Genomic DNA, 17,223 nt, shown 5'->3' on the forward strand with positions numbered 1-17,223 from the left:
TCGGAATTCTTGTGGTCTTTAAGAATTGTGTAAATGCAGTGGATCACTTAACTTAAGCTGCATGAACTAATTACATTAACATGGAAATGTTTGGCTGAGCACAATGGATTTTTCTGGTGTTTGCTATTACCAAGAATTGTTTTCACACCACTCCCAGGATCACTAAGGCACATTGACAGCACAATTAATCATTTTGAGTTGAACATTTTGAGTTTCACAAGTTAATTTTCAGTGCATCTACAAAGACTGATGGACAATGAAGAATATTATGAAAAAAGGTAGGCCTGTTTACCTTTTTAAAAGTTCAAATTTAAATTACTTTATATTTTGAAACAATGAGCAACAAAATACATCAATAGTATTTTTTCTGCATCTTGAGTAAATAGTTTTATTTTCCTGGTTTGTTACAAAAAGCCACAGTCACTGAATCAAACCCTGAAGGCACAATTTGTGAAATATACCCTTAAAGTGATTTAATGTGTACTGATCATGGTATGCACACAGAGCAAGGTGATCAATCATGTGAATGAACTTTCATCTGCTTATCATTAAACCTCAGAAAATGTTTGCAGTGTGGATTATGTTAGCACTTGTTAATTGATCTTTGGTGAGTTAACTCAGTGAATAACCTATGTTTGCAGGCTATAAAATGACATTAACTGGTCCTGGTAGTTTAAAGTGAATGGTATATTTAATGAGATAATATGAGTAATTTCCGAATTCTTTTAAATATATCAAAACTTGCTATAAATTTGACACATTGTTGTTGTTGGCTGGCATAGTTTGTTTCTTGGTATAGTGTGTTTTTTTGTTTATTCACAGGATGAGGGCAATAAAATAATACCTTATTTGAAAGCACATGATTAATATTCCTCATAATGTGAAATTGGTTGTTTAAAATGTCCATCATCTGTTAAGTGAGTATGGTGATGTCTAAAATATTTTCCTAATTTTACTTGCTTAAATTTCAAGTTCCTTCCAACAATTAGAAATCGGTTGCATTACTTCAACAAAGACTTAAATTTACCTGAAATTATGCTCAACGTATTTAACAGGTGACTTTCTGTCAGCTTCCTCTGTGTTTCTTTCAAATAATAGGTAAGTTAAGAACCACAATTACCCTATTTTGGATTTAATGTATGTATTTTGGTGAGCTGTTTTTAGTCCATGGGAGATTTCAGTGTTTCAAAACGAACTTTCATGACAGTAATGGGTATTTCAAGGCACAGTGTAGTATGGCTGTAATTTCTAGTTGCTGAGCTTTAGCATTATGTAAGGGTCAAAGAACAACATATATCACCACTGCAGATGTCCTTAAGTATTAACGGACAGTGTACATTGAGTTATGATCAGTTTTATGCTGTATATTGGCACCTGTGGAGACGGACACAGACTGAATGTTTCATATTAATGTTTTTTTTTTATCAGAGCGAAAGTGTTACACTGAGTCCTCTCAGACCATTTAAAGGAGATACCTATAGTCAGCTTGGATTGAACAAGGTGGAGTCATTGCATTAATCTGGAATCCAAGATCAGATTGCAGAACTGAAAAGAAGGTGCAATTTATTGTATATTAAAATATTGGTACTGTATCATATGAGCTAGCATTCAGTCAATTATTTTGTATCAGCTATTATGTCAATCACAATAAATAACTTTAATTCTCCTTTGCATTTATGTGCCATTGCAATCCTGTAATTATTTTCCTTCATTGGTGATGATACAGAAACTTTGTTTTGAACAGGAGAAAGCTGTAATCAATAGACACGTAGTGAAAAGAAAAATAATGGTACTACATGCTTAACTTTTCAATTACTGGCAGGCTGCTGTGTCAAAGTATGTGCATCACTGAAATACTTTTGCCTTCCATCCCTCCTAAGATTGAACCTGTTTCAGATTTTGGGATGGGGACCACAGCATGAAAGTGACATCATCTGTGGTGTTAATCCTGGGTTGTTTATCTCTTGTAGACTGAGGAATTTAGCATTGGAAGTCATTCTGACCAGAGAAGTCCTTATTTTAGTAGAATCGTCAAAATTTGCTGTATTACTGTTAGAATCACTTCACAAACAGAAAATGATAGAATTACACAACAGATCAAGCAACATTTATGGAAAGAGAAATAAGGGTTAACATTTCAGGTTGATGCCCTTTTTATCAGAACTGCGAAAAGTTAGAGATGTAATAGATTTTGAACAAGGGGTGGGTGGAACAATGTCAAAGGAAGGCTTGTGATAAGGTGGAATATGGGAGAGACTGAATGACAGAAGGTTTAGTCAAACAGGGCCAAAGCAGTGTGTGGGGGTGGGGGGGGATGTGTAGTGGAGTCGAATAAGAAACCAACTATGTTCCTAGAGTTAGTCTGCTGTCTAACAGCAAAAATAAGAATAAAAAAAACAAAACATGCAAAGAAAATAAAATAAAATGATATAGAGTTTATGATCCAAAATTATTGGACTCATTCTTGAGCCCAGAAAGCTGTAAAGACCCTAACTGAAAGATGAAGTGCTGTTCGTTGAGGTTACATGCATTTCTCAGGAATAATGTAACAGTCCAAGGACAGAGATGTCAGTTAGAGAGCAAGGCGGAGGATTAAAATGGTAGGCCACTGAAAGCTTGGTGTCATGTCTTCAGACTGAACAGAGGGTGTCTGCAGAACGTTGTGGCCTGGGGTACTGTAATTCAGATTCCAACCTGATTTTAACTATCCAAAGCCTGAATGGGCAGGGTAAAAATGGCCTGTAATTATGTGAAGATAAAAACCAAACAGGAGTTACTTTTCCCCCATTTGAAACTTTTATTAAAGGTCTTTCTCTTTTAGTCATAGCCAATGTTTACAAATTGTTGGTACCTTGTAATAACATGAATCTAGGAAGCAATCATCAAAAACAGCCTGAACCATCTGTTCTTGATTAGAATACTTGTAAACCTGCCACTGTGTTTTACTCCAGCTGTTTTTCCCAGGAAGTACTGCATATACCCCATGTCATAATTCAAGTGTAAAAATTTGGCTTTTAAATTGGAACAAAAGAACTGTATTAAGTTTGGAAATGTAGTTAATTGATGTAAATAAAACCTTGGGGAATACCAGCTGAACAGTAGTGATCACTGATTTTTTTTCCCATTAAGTTTTTGCATTTTGTTTTGCAGAAGAAATGCTTTCTTTAATGATTGGACAGAGATAATTGAGGAACTGAAGTGTACTGGATACCACCATTTAAAGGAAAGATACCGGTGAGTTTATTGGTAATCTGTAACTCCAGTTGGTCAAACAGTTGTTCTGCATGACTTTGAGCATAATCATAACTGTACTTCATGACTGCACCAAATTAAATTTTGTATGTGCACTATTTTTAAATGATTTTTGTTACAAAAGCATCAGGTAGTTCCAACTTTTTAATGAAAAAATCCCAGTGAAATGTTACTATGGTAAAGTAGTATCAAATTATTTGTGTTACAAGATCAATCGTCCATTTTTGGTCAGTTCTCCCATCCTTAGTTACTTAGCATGCGTGTAAATGTAAAAGTGAGAGTGTATTGGGCCTTGATGGTGAACCTCATGTCAGGTGTGCTGTAAGAGAAGTAAGATAGAAGTCTTGTTTCAGTAGCCAACAGGCAAGTTATCTTTGGCCTGAGGGCAAATACAGGAGAATGGGGGCAGAAGGGAATATTCTGCAATGTGGGATGTGACAGTGGAACTTGTGGTGCACTTGTAAGTGATTGGGGATTTGGGTTGGAGAGAGGTTTTGGAGCTCTCATACTTACACGTGCACAGGGTCTAATGGTACTGGAGGTGTTGGTAAAGGACATCTCTTGTTTGTCCTTGGAAATGTTCATAAGTTGCATTGGGAATTGGAAGCTGACTTTTACTGTTGCTGGTTACTGTTCTTTTGACAATAGAACACAACCTGAACATGAGGAATAAATTTCAATCTGCCTGCTGAGCAACTGAATAGTGAAAATTATTTTTCCCACCATTTATCCTGTGGATTGCAATTGTAACTTGTCTTTTTCAACAGGCTAGAGGAACTCTTGATGCAAGACACAGGGATCCTTTTTCTCAAATATGCAGATTCACCTTTGATGACATTGAGGACATTTGTCTAAATTTTTATGCTATGTCTATAAGGTTGTGGATTGCCCATCAGCTCAACCAGGCAGTAAAAAAAGCTGAGTCCATTTGCTTGTTTCTTCATTGAGCAGGAGGAACTTCAGGAAAGGGTGATAATTACCTACAGTAGTGGACAAAGGACGAGGTGACGTGCAAAGGCAGATGGTCATTCTTACTGGAGGAGAGTCACCCACCAACTGGTACAAACTACATAAAACCTGGTCAGGGCAGTATCTTCTAGGAGTATAGAATACTTTTCTGAGCAGTCGACATTAGCGGTGATGATCGGGAGCTTGTAGCGGTTTGAAGGCAAACATCTGGAACAATTCTTTTGATCAAAAATGAGCTGGAATCAGAAAGTCATTTCGCCTAGAAGCAAATTCTTTTGGAAATTAGAGTGAACAGTTCTTTCTAATATGGATAAAACTTAATATATTCTATATTTCATTTCCGTAATGCCCATTTAATTTGAATCTACATTGTGTTAAAATCTATTTTTGTGCCCACTTGTGCCATGTGAGCTGGCAACCTCTTGATTGTAATCTATGAACAGAATTTGTTTCAATGTTGTTTACGTCTGATCATGCCTAGGAACAAGGCTGGGGCTCTTTCCTAGTTTTTTTAACAGATCATTCAAACTAGTTCAAGGATATGTGAGCAGCAGTCACAGGTCAGTAAATTTTGATCATTGAGAAAGTGGGAGTTAGAGGAGACAGCTTCATGATGCTGAAGTGATGCTATAGCCTGGCTTCATGTACTTGCAGCCATGTAGACCATGTGCAGTCAGGTTTTGCCCAGAGCACAGAGAGCTCAAAATGTCCCAGTGATTAGATGCTCGAGTGCAGCCATGTGAAGCTCAGTGAGATGGTGAATTGGGAAAAGTGATTGAGTAACTGGGAGATGAGCGCATCCCTAATGAGCGATTTGATTATTAGACCGATACCATTAATATGAATTTTGGTGCCTGTGGAAACCTTTGCTGATGAGAACTATCATGCCTGAACAATCAGTGAACAAACTAATCTATACATGACTGACAGTCTTAAAGAATGCTAAAATGCATGAGTAAACCCTTGATGTCTTTGTTAGTGTTAAAGAGTGTTGAAAATACAGCGTTCTGGTAAGCAGACAAATCCCCATCAAGAGGTCAGTTTGGCATGAAAAAGACAAGTGATTAGGGTGTGGACTAGGTTCATAGCAAAGTAAGGGAAAGTGAAAGGCATATAAGAATGTCAAGAAAATACCTAATTTTAAATTGGGGCACAACAAACCTCCTAATTGAATTTAAAATATTTAAACAGCATTGAGAGCTTTTATTTACAGTTTTAGGTAAGTCCAATGTGAAAAACAGTCAATAAGACTTGTTCAGCAGCTGGAGTCTAAGGACATTCAGTTCTGGCCTCCCTGCTTTGGGAAGGATGTTGTGAAACTTGAAAGGGTTCAGAAAAGATTTACAAGGATGTTGCCAGGGTTGGAGTGTCTGAGCTATAGGGAGAGGCTGAATAGGCTGAGGCTGTTTTCCCTGGAGTGTCGGAGGCTGAGGGCTGACCTTACAGAGTTTTATAAAATCATGAGGGGCATGGATAGGGTAAATAGACGAGGTCTTTTCCCCGGGGTGGGTGAGCCAAAAACCAGAGGGCATAGGTTTACGGTGAGAGGGGAAAGATTTAAAAGGGACCTAAGGGGCAACTTTTTCATGCAGAGGGTGGTGTGTGTATGGAATTAGCTGCCAGAGGAAGTGGTGGAGGTTGGTACAGTTACAACATTTAAAAGGCATTTGAGTGGGTAAATGAATGGGAAGGGTTTAGGGGGATATGGGCCAAATGCTAGCAAATGGGTTTATTTAGGATATCTGGTCAGCATGGATGAGTTGGAACAAAGGGTCTGTTTCAGTGCTGTACTTCTCCATGACTTTATGACTGCACAGACTTAACACATCAGAATTAACAAGACTATCAGCAAGATCCCCAAAAGAAATAAACCACAGTAGAAGACCAGATCAGAGTCTGATTAAGTTTAAGTATTTATCGACTAGAATTCACATTATTTAGATAGAGGCCTATAGAATTCTTGGACCACTTTGACAGTAGATGCAGTGTAAAGGGCTCATAATATGAATTTTCATTTGGGGATTTAGCAAACAGAATTGGTGAGATGGGTATTCCATCCAGTTTTATGGAAACATTCCAGAAAGATTTGTTAGCTAAGCCAAAAACTCATAGCATGGTAGAGCTACTGAAGGGTAACACAAGTACAAAGTAATTCTTAAATTTAAAAAAAAAAGAAAGAACTGCAGATTGAGCCATAGAGGCATACAGCATGGAAACAGACCCCTTCGGTCTAACTAGTCCATGCCGACCATCTTTCCAAACTAAACTAGTCCCACTTGCTCGTGTTTGCCCCATACCCCCCAAACCTTTTCTATGCACGAACTTACCTAGATGTCTTTTAAACATTGTAACTGTACCTGCATCCACCACTTCCTCTGGCAGTTCATTCCGCACATGAACCACTCTGTGTTAAATATGCCCTTTATGTCGCTTTCAAAACTTTCTCCTCTCACGCTAAGAATGTGGCCCCCTACTTTTGAACTCTCTCATCCCAGGGAAAAGACTATTGCTATTCACCTTTTCTCTGTGCCTCATGATTCTTAAACCCCTATAAGGTCACCCCTCAACCTCCTATGCTCCAGTGCAAAAAGTCGCAGTCTGTCCTGTAATACAAGTACTCAAACCTTCTATTCCCAGCAACATCCTGATAATCATAGAATCCCTATAGTGTGGAAACAGGCCCTTCGGCCCAACAAGTCCACACTGACTCTTGGAGCATCCCACCTAGACCCATTCCCCTATAACTCACCTAATCTACGCATCCCTGAACACTACGGGCAATTTAGCATGGCCAATCCACTTAGCCTGCACATCTTTGGATTGTGGGAGGAAAGCAGAGCACCTGGAGGAAACCTACGCTGACATGGGGAGAATGTGCAAACTCCTTACAGACAGTTGCCTGAGAGTGGAATCGAACCTGGGTCCCTAGCACTGTGAGGCTGCAGTGCTAACCACTGAGCCACCATGCTGCCCCTAATTGACTGACAAGTTGATACAGCATAGAGCTGGAGGAACACAGCAGGTCAGGCAGTATCAGAGGATTAGGAGAGTCGATGTTTCGGGCCTAGATCCTCCTTCAGGACAGGGGAGGGGGAAGGGAGCTGGCAAATAGAAGGAAGAGTCAAGGGCCTGGAGGAAGGTAGGTGGGATGGTGATAGGTGAATGCAGGTAGGGGTAGTGGGGATTGGTCAGTGGGAGGGGTGGGGCGGATAGTTGGAGAAGAAGATGGACAGGTTGTGTCAAGTCAAGAAGGTGGGGATGAGAGGGAGGGTTGGACATGGGATGCAGCCGAGGGTGGGGAGATTTTAAAGCTGGTGAATTGTATGTTCAGGCCATCAGGCTGTAGGCTCCCGAGGCGCAATATGAAGTGTTGCTCCTCCAGTTTGCAGGTGGTGCCATTGTGGCACTGGAGGAGGCCCAGGATGGACATGTCACCAAGGGAGTGGGAGGGGGAGTTAAAATAGGTGGCAACCGGAAGATGTTGTTGATTATCGCGTATGGGACCAACGTGCTCCACAAATCTATCACCGAGTCTATGTTTGGCCACACCGATGTAGAGGAAACCACATTGGGAGCAACAGGTACAGGAGACTAGGTTGGAAGAGGCCTGTGTTCACCTGTCCATCTTGTCATCTTCAAATATCATGAGAAGAAAGCTATTTCTTTTTTTTTGTAATAGTAGTTTATGGTATGATTCTATGTGAACATATACTTTATCATTTAAAAAAAGCTTTGGAATAGTGAAATATTTTCATGATTTTTAGTTGTCAATGTTAAACCTGCGCTACTGAGTTCATAATGTTGGCAAAACAATCTGCCATTACTCCAGTGGAACTGTCAGAAACTTTGGTTTTCTGCACACGTGCAGAATAGTATGAAACTTTTACACTGTTTCAGAGGGTATAGTGTTGAGTTCCTCTAGAACTCAGTGAAGTGATGAAAAGTCCGCTATTACTCTTGATATAATGATACCCCTTGAAACAGTTGAAACTGGGACGAGCTACACAATGAATTTTTCATATTTGCTGCTCAATTCTGGCCGTGAAAAGCTGATGCTCTGTTGTTGTAGAATATAAAGTTTTTCTGTTATTTTTAAGAGAAATCCTATTTTAATCATATTTAATCTTATGTTCTGGCTTCTATCTTAACATAATTCCAATAATTTGTCACTGCCTGAAATGTTGAATTATAAACAAAGAATATGTGGTGCTTTCACATTCCTGGTTTGCTGATCAAAAGAAACCTCCAATGTGATTGGTTGCTTTTGAGCTTGTTTACATCACTGTTACTAGACGCCTGGAGATCCCCTAACCTAGGGCTAGATTCGAACTGCTACTGAGAAAGGGGAAATCCACACATTAGAATTGACCTAAATCTTCATGGATATATTTCTTCAAGTTCAACAGAGACTGTCATTACTTTGCCACTGACTGGAAAATCCAGCCTTGTGATATTTTTATTACGGAAATAAAAGTGTTGCTTTTGGAAGAGAAGCATTAGATCTTGAAGTATATAATGACAAAATATGCTTGTTTTTCTTTAATTTTGATATTAGGCAAGGTTAACGTCAAATATGGAATGCTGGATGTTAAGCACTGAACTGTATGAACATGCAATTTGTGCATCATATTAAATAGAATTCTAAAATTCACAAGCAAAATTTATAGCTGGTAGTGCATTCAGGTATAATTTATAGCTTACTGACTTGGCATATATGTAATCTTTTAAATTGTTGTGATTCTGATGGGAGGAGTGCATTCGAAATCAAACTTAACTAGTCATAATGAAAGTGTAAATGTCCTATTTAATGACCAAATTAGTCAATCTGTTTCTGTTTAATACTACTAACTAGAACAAAAGAGACTCTCAGTAGGTTTTTTTCAATATATTCAGAAATAATATTTATTCAGAACAATCCTATTTTTTAAACAATTTAAATGTTTAACGTGAGGAAAAATGTTTTACGCAGGTGTCTTGAATTTGGTGCCTGAGTTGGTGGTGGAGGAGGCAGAGACCCTAAAAGTTTTTCTAAAAAGTACCTGGATCTGTACCTTAAGTGCTGGAAGGTGCAGCTGCAGTGATATAGGCCGAGTGTGGGAAGATCGGATTAGAAAGGGCATCTCGATGTCTTTAGTTTGGCATGGAAAAGACGGGCCAAATGACTCCCTTCTGTATGTATTATTTCTATGGTTCTACGGTTCCAGCAAAATGGGTCATTAACTAAACTGCCTTGCTTATATCTGCTTAGCCTAAACACACACACATTCATATACAGACAACATGAGACAACAGCTCTGCAGAGCAATTAGGATTAGAAAAACAGGGCAAAACTATGTTAATCAAGAGTACAAGCTGAAAGGGTAGAATGAAGTGATTTTCTCATGGTTCCTGCTCTTTCTTATTGTCAACAGGATCATGTTGTGATCAGCCCAGAGCAACAGAAGACCCTAAGTGTGAGTAGCAGGTCAGTTAGACATGGGCCTCGTGGCTGAGTTAGCAGTTTGCCTTTCAGCATTTATGAGGATATCAGAGACATCCATTCCTACAGCTTTCTATTATTTGGGGTAATATGTAACTGAGATATTTCTCCAGCTGGTTTTCCTTGAGGGTTGTATTGTTACACTGAGAAAGAAAGGGGAGAGTTTTCCTTCTTACCAAGTTATTCCAACTGCCCACAGCTTCCAAGCTGTGACAAGACACAAACCACTTCAGGCCAGGGACTGTTGCTAGGAAACAAAGCACATATCCAGGATAGTTTTTCCAAATATGTTTGCCCAACCATTGAAGTAATATGACTCCACCGTTATCCCTCCTTAAAAAAGGGGCTCGTATTCACCGCAAGGCCATTTCACTTTTGTAAGCAGCAGACAATTGCTAGTTCTTTTCGCCCTTTGACTTCTGCATTTAAAAAGTGCGCATGGTAATTCCTTTGCAATCCAGGAATGGTGCAATTCTTCAATTTTCCAACCCTTATAATCCATCGATATAGGTATATTTGTGTTTCCAACAAAACGTACTTTAACTATCAAATGTGTTTAGATTGTTCTCAACCTCTCCAGTCACCTGAGGCATGGTGACCCTCAAGTTAAATCACCACCTCTAATGAAAGAGCAACCCTATGGTCTGGTAAGGCTATGGTGACTATCTTTATTAGCAATAAGATAAATGGCAGTTATAACATACAATTTTATTTTAGTTGCCCATGTAATTTAGACATCACTAGCTAGGCCAGCACTTATTGCCCATCCCTAATTGCACAGAGAGCAGTTAAGAGACAACCATGTGGCTGTGGGACTGGAGTCACATGTAGGCCAGACCAGGTAAGGATGGAAATTTCCTTTCAGAAAGGACATCAGTGAACCAGATGGGTTTTTACAACAATTGTTAATGGTGCATGTTTGCTGTTAGACTAACTTTTACTAAATTCCAGATTTTGCTCTTTTGCATTGTATTTGTTTGGTTTATGCTGTTGTTCATAACACTTAGTAAATATGAACTGTGATTGGAACCCTGTCTACTCATTAAGAAAGAAGCAGGCAGGAGGGTTGAAATGGTAGCCGCATGTCAGCTGCTGTGTTCCCCCAGTTGACCAGCCCTTGCATTTTTAAACAGCAAATTGCTTCAGATGCTGGAATCTGTACTGAAAACAACAAATGCTAGAGATCAGGTCAGGCAGCATCCATGGAAAGAAAGCATGCTAACATTTCGAGTCGAGATGACTCTTCTTCAGAGCATTTTTAATTTGGTTTTCAAAAGTGTGGAGGCTGCTATCATAGCCATGCAGAGGGTCTAGTTAATATTAAAATGTTGGTGTAGACAACCTAATTTTGTATCTGAACATAATTTTGGTATTGCAAGACATGCTTTCAGGCTAGAAGGGTATGGATTTTATCCTCATTTTTACAAGATTCTGTCTGACTCTGAGCAGGCATTGCCTGCTGAGCAAAGGGAACCTTGGATTCCTTGCTCCTGGCTATCCCTCTCACTCCTCTCTACCGTGATTTGCCCATCCTGACTTTAATGCATTACTTTCTTTGTTTGCAAATGTTTTCAAACATCCCTCCCATAGATTGGCATTCACTCTGGCCATGAAGCCATTTCAATCAGTTCTGCACAGGAGTCAGACCAGATCAATTAGAATGAGCCCCAGGAATTAAAATGGCTTAGAGCCCCCATGTGGAAAAATCTGGAGATTTTCTTCCTGCCCATGGGTGATACAGAGGCAGTGATTTTTTTAAAAACTGTCTTGATGAAATATTCTTATTTCTGCTCAGTCATGTACATAAACATGGACACAGTGCATGCGCTGCTAATCTGGAAATTGAGTACAAACCAGCTTCATCTTTGTATCCAAATCTGTGAGCTCAGATGGCCCTGAATATAAGCATTTGATATTTGGTTGCAATGTTAAGTACCATACGGTATATATTTACAGACGAAACAAGTATATAGTTGAAGATCATGGCAAAAAATGTTAACCTTTGCCTTCAGTTGCAGATTAATGTGAGTTTGTATTCTTTATTGATCGATCTGATCAGTTGTCTTTAGATTGTCACAGCCATAAAGACATTGACCTGTTCCCAGCTCCTACATTGCACTGTATCCCCTCCTCCCAGTTCTTGTTGGCATTTTTCTGTTCCTTCCCTTTCTACTTCATACTGCCAGCCTTCCCTCCCTCCTCCCTCTCCTGCTTCACCACAGTACTGTTCTTTCCAGTTCTTCATTCAGACTTTGTACTGGCATCCTTCTCTGTCTGGAAAAATGGCATGGAATTTCTGATGATTCTCAGATTTCCTTCTTCGTTTCTGGACAGCTTGCCTGCCCTGGGATAAAGCGCATGTTGGAAACATTCTCCCTGGCTTTTCCAAAGTTGTTGGGCGAGGAAACTGATGGGATCCTACAATATCAGGGGAGGTTTAGGGCGTCCAGTAATGCAGAAAAGCATTTTTGTTCTTGGGACCAGAGCACATCCACTTGTTGAGAGCAATTGCACAGATCCATCTGTGGAGAAACTTGAGTGGACGACTACATTCAGTCAACAACAATGTGGAGTGTACTGACAGCTGTATTGAGATCAGCTGCTGGCACAGAAAGGAAGTTCATTTTAATAACTGAACTTCATAAAATTAACAGAATTTATAAATAGATCACAGAAATTACGAGGCAATAATGTAATCAGGATTGAAAAGATCATTGTAAAACCACTTCATTCAGTTTGTAATGCCACCTATACTGCTTGATTAGATTGTTGTTTTCCAATTAGAACACATTCGCTACACAAAAATAAAGGAAATGAAGGTACAGCCCAGAGGGATTTGCATCATTAATGTAACGTATCAGGAAAAGTTCCAATATTGACTCCTGTGGAACTCCAATATAAACCTTACTCCAACCCAAACAAAGTGTTCATTAACCTTCTCTTCCCTGTCACTTTGCCACGTCCTATGTGTTCATCCTCCATCCCTGCCATTCCAGCAGTATCCATGCTTTCACGGGTCAGCCCAGACTGCTGCCAAAAATGTTGAAATCATTCAGTGTGTAGCTGGAAATTCTTGGCTCAGATCAGAACTGCTCACAGTCTCGTCCATGGAAGGTCAGCGACCTTTTTCCAATTATGCCGTAACCATGAGGTAGCAAGGTATGGTAGCACTAAGGCAGGCAATGTACTTAAGGTGTACTCCACTCATTGAATGTACATGGATGGTTAGTTGATATTTGTACACAATATAGTTGGTTTGTTTTATAAATTTGGTATGAAATTTATTTTAATGTTTGCATTGTGGTCATGTGTGTGCTGTGGTGTCAGAGATGAGATAAAGTATGAGACTGTTGATAAATGGAAATAGGTCCCATGTTTTTTTGTGTGTAGTCATGTACATGTTCACAGCTAACCAAGTTAGGAACAGCCTGTGCTGGTTGCCTCTTTCCTTCTTCATTCTCCTTCACTTTCTTCTCTGGCGGTTGTCAGCTGGCAAACACTGTGACCACAAATTGTGAGGTTGTGCAGTATACTAAGGACCACATCAAATCTTGCTTTGTTGAGTACTGCAGGAATCTTCCAGAGCAGTCTCTAGACAGCAGAACTATCACGTAAGATCACCAACGGTTTGTTTTATCATATTCCCTTGGGATGAAAGACGTACATTGTATGGTCACGTCATCCACCTTGTGACCACTGGAGTCCCAAGCGATATCATAAGACTATAGGAGCAGAATTAGTCCATTCTATTGAGTCTACTCTGCTGTTTGATCATGGCTGATATGTTTCTCAATATCATTCTCCTGGCTTCTCCCCGTAATCCTTGATCTCCCTACCAATCAAAGACCTGTCTATCTCTGTCTTAAAGACACTCAATGACTTGGTCTCCACAGCCTTCAGAGTTCTACAGATTAGTGATCCTCTGGTTGAAGAAATTCCTTCTCAGCTTAGTTCCAAAGGGTCGTCCCATCATTCTGTGGCTGTGCCTTAATGTCCTAGCTTCTGCTACTGGTGGAAATATCTTCTCCACATCCATTCTAACCAGGCCTGTCAGTATTCTGTGAAATTTCAACAACAGCCCCGTTATCCTTCTAAACTCTATCAAGTACAGACCCAGAGTCCTCAACCACTTCTCATATGACAAACCTTTCATCCCTGGGATCATTTTCGTAAACTCCTCTGGACCCACTTCAAGGCCGACACATTCTCCTTTAGATAGAGGGCCCAAAATTGATCTCAAATTCCAATTGCAGTCTGACCAGAGCCTTGTACAGCCTCAGCAGTACCTTCCTGCTCTTGTATTCTAGCCGTCTTTAAATGAATGCTAACATGCATTTGCATTCCTAACCGCATACTGAACCTGCATGTTAACCATAAGATTCAGATTTCTGAAGCCTTTCAGATTTACAAAATAGTTTATGCCTCTATTCTTCCTACCAAAGTGCATAACTTTCACATTTTCCCACATTGTATTCCAACTGCCACTTCTTTGCTCACTGTCCTAGCCAGTCCAAGTGCTTCTGCAGCCTCCCTGCTCCCTCAACACTCCTTGTCCCTCCACTGATTTTTGTGTCATCTGCAAAGGTGTCAATAATGCCCTCAGTTCCTTTATCCAGCTCATTAGTTTATAATATCAATTGTTGTGATCCCAATACTTGCGCATGCCAACTCCCCCGGTCATTAGATGCCATCCTGAAAAAGACCCCTTTATCTCTACTGTCTACCTTCTGCTAGTCTACCGCGAACATCATGGACTCCTGTCTTATTTAGTAGCCACCTGAATGGCACCTTGTCAAAGGTCTTCTGGAAATCAAAATATATCACGTCCACTGTCTCTCCTTTGTCTAACTTGCTCGTTATTTCCTCAATGTACACTGTTGCCTCTCTTACCTTGTATTTATCTGAAAAACACTTGCAATCTTCTTTTATATTACTAGCTAACTTATTTCATCTTCTCCACCCTTTTTTGTTTTCCTCTGCTGGTTTTTAAAGGCTTCTGAATTCTCTGGATTCCTATTAATTTTCACAACATTGTATGCTTTTTCTTTTGCTTTTATGCTGTCCATGACTTCCCTTGTCAGCCATTGTTGCTTTAACCTCCTATGAGTATGTTGTCATCAAAGGATGGGGTTTGTTGACCACCAACTGAGTTTTTGAGCTCCAAAACAGCAGTGATTATGTCAGACCAATATTCTGCTTTGATTGACCTTGTGATTTGCCCACTCTGCATATTACTGGCAGATGCTCCTTAGATCCATCATTAAAAATAGCATAGCTCAAAGCATGCGCACATGGGCCTTCAGTGCCACAGTGCCATTGTGGAACCAAAATGGTATATGGTGTTCAATATGGATGAGAACAAATGCAATTTGTGACCTTAAAATACTTGTGTGTCCCTGGTCTTTTAATATGAGATGATTTTCGCATCTGCTGCAATGTTTTAGTTTTCTTGTGATGCTCCTTTCTCTGACTGGTGTTTCTCTAAGTTTTCACTAAAATCCAATTGTCATTCTGTTATAACATAAACAAAGAACTATGGATGTTAGATATTTGAAACAAACAAAAGCAGAAATTACTGGAGAAACCCAACATCTGTGGAGACAAAATCGAGTTAACATTGTGGGTTCAGTAACCTGTCATTCTGTCGTTCTGTCTAAGACCTATACAAATCTTTTTCATATCTTTCTGTGCACTTCAGAATATAGTTACTCTGAACGTCATGCTTAATTAGATCAAAAATCTGCCAGCAAAGTTCCTTTTATATTACTTGGTGAAAGGAGGTTTGCTATATCTTACATTGTAATTTTAATTTCTCTTACTGTGATGGATCAAAAATCTCATGCTTTTAACAGAGAAGCTAGATTTTATTTTTCTTCTTGGAATTTTTGAAGTTTTTCTAACAGGGCACCATTTAAATTTGTTCACTGTTGCCTGGAAACAGACTGGTTGAGGGAATTTCTGGAAAATGTTTTTCTGTACATGTCAAAGAGGGAGATGAATCACCTCTGTGTGGGCAAATCAAATGTTGAATATTCAAGCAGAGAGAATCAAAATGCCATCACCCCTTTCTGGGTTTTTGTAGATTTACTACTTCACCATGCCATTACGAGATGGGAGTTAAAGGGAGCACCCTGTTAATGTTAATTGTAAATATAAATTTCTCAATACTATAAATGGTATGATGAACCTGAACCAATGAGTCTTTTGAAATGTATTTTGGATCAATAACTGCACGTTTGGTAAAATTTATTAACCTGTTTGTTTCCTGTTGCTTCTGTTAATTTTACATGATAAACGTGTGAACATAATTCATGGTTTATAGACTGAGTTACAACATATTAAAAATTTCTCCAACCATCCAAGCGTACTAGGCTTGAATTATGTGAATTTATCAGAGTAAGAGGTATATTGTTCACCCTAAGTGTGTAGCTTTCAGATCACTTCGTGTTTATAAGGTCATGTTTTGACTCATAGGAAAAGTGGCTTGTCTGTTTTCTGGGGTTTTTTTTGTATGAAGTAAATGGGGAATGTCTGGAAAGTGTCTGAATCATAATGTTTACACATAATGTTTTATTAATTTTTACTGTTTGATTTTCTAAACAAAAAGTGGCATAAAGAAACTTCAGGGCTTTAATGCCAAATGAAGACATCAGGTCAGTACTGTAAGTCTAGGTGACCCCCTGGTGATAGCTGGAGATATGATTTTTTAGACATCCATTTCAGCTGTTCTGTGTGTGACATTTCAGTTTATCTGCATTTTTAATTAGAATAAACTCTTCCTTCAAGGCAGCAATATTGCTTTTTGAATTGAAGAAAGCTACAAAGGAACATGGAAATAGATGTGAAAGTGGAGCAAAACAACCAGATTAAAGATGTAATTTAAAAACCTGCATGCAATGACTAACCTCAAATTATGGCAAGCAAAGTGTCTATTATTTCACTCCCTCCAGCAGGATACTACCACAGAAACATATCATCCCCCCCCTTCCACTATCAGCATACCATAAGAATTGTTCCCTCCATGACACCCTGGTCCACTCTTCCATCACTCGTAACATTTCATCACTAACCCCTCTCCCTCCCTCCCCACCATGCCACCCTCCCAAGTGACTGCAGAAAGTGTAACACTTGACCCTTTCACTTCCTCCTTCCTCACTGTTTGTGGCCCCAAACATAATTTCCATTTTCCTACATTCCTCCACCGCCCCAACCCTGTCTTATTTGTGATAACAAGGTGTACAGCTGGATGAACACAGCAGGCCAAGCAGCATCAGAGGAGCAGGAAGGCTGATGTTTCGGGCCTAGACCCTTCTTCAGAAATGGGGGAGGGGAAGGGGTTTCTAAATAGGGAGAGAGGGGGAGGTGGATAGAAGATGGATAGAGGAGAAGATAGGTGGAGAGGAGACAGGTCAAAGAGGCAGGGATGGAGCCAGTAGAGGTGAGTGTAGGTGGGGAGGGAGGGAGGAGATAGGTCAGTCCAGGGAGGACGGACAGGTCAAGGGGGCGGGATGAGGTTAGTCGGT

The 17,223-nt window shown here is 39.7% G+C and overlaps 1 protein-coding gene and 1 long non-coding RNA gene across 2 annotated transcripts in view; both read left to right on the forward strand.

Annotated features, from left to right (window-relative positions):
• LOC109916142 (LIM zinc-binding domain-containing Nebulette-like) overlaps positions 1 to 17,223 on the forward strand; it is a 266,201-nt gene that overhangs the window by 159,227 nt on the left and 89,751 nt on the right. The window lies entirely within an intron of this gene.
• Positions 1,435 to 17,223, forward strand: part of LOC125486946 — a 24,514-nt gene continuing 8,725 nt past the window's right edge. Inside the window, exons 1-2 of the long non-coding RNA XR_007265521.1 lie at positions 1,435 to 1,556; positions 3,151 to 3,234. This is a non-coding gene — a long non-coding RNA (uncharacterized LOC125486946). The remainder of the gene's footprint in view (positions 1,557 to 3,150; positions 3,235 to 17,223) is intronic.

The sequence above is a fragment of the Rhincodon typus genome, chromosome 2, assembly GCF_021869965.1.
Source record: "Rhincodon typus isolate 14 chromosome 2, sRhiTyp1.1, whole genome shotgun sequence".
In the NCBI taxonomy this organism is placed as follows: Eukaryota; Metazoa; Chordata; class Chondrichthyes; order Orectolobiformes; family Rhincodontidae; genus Rhincodon; species Rhincodon typus.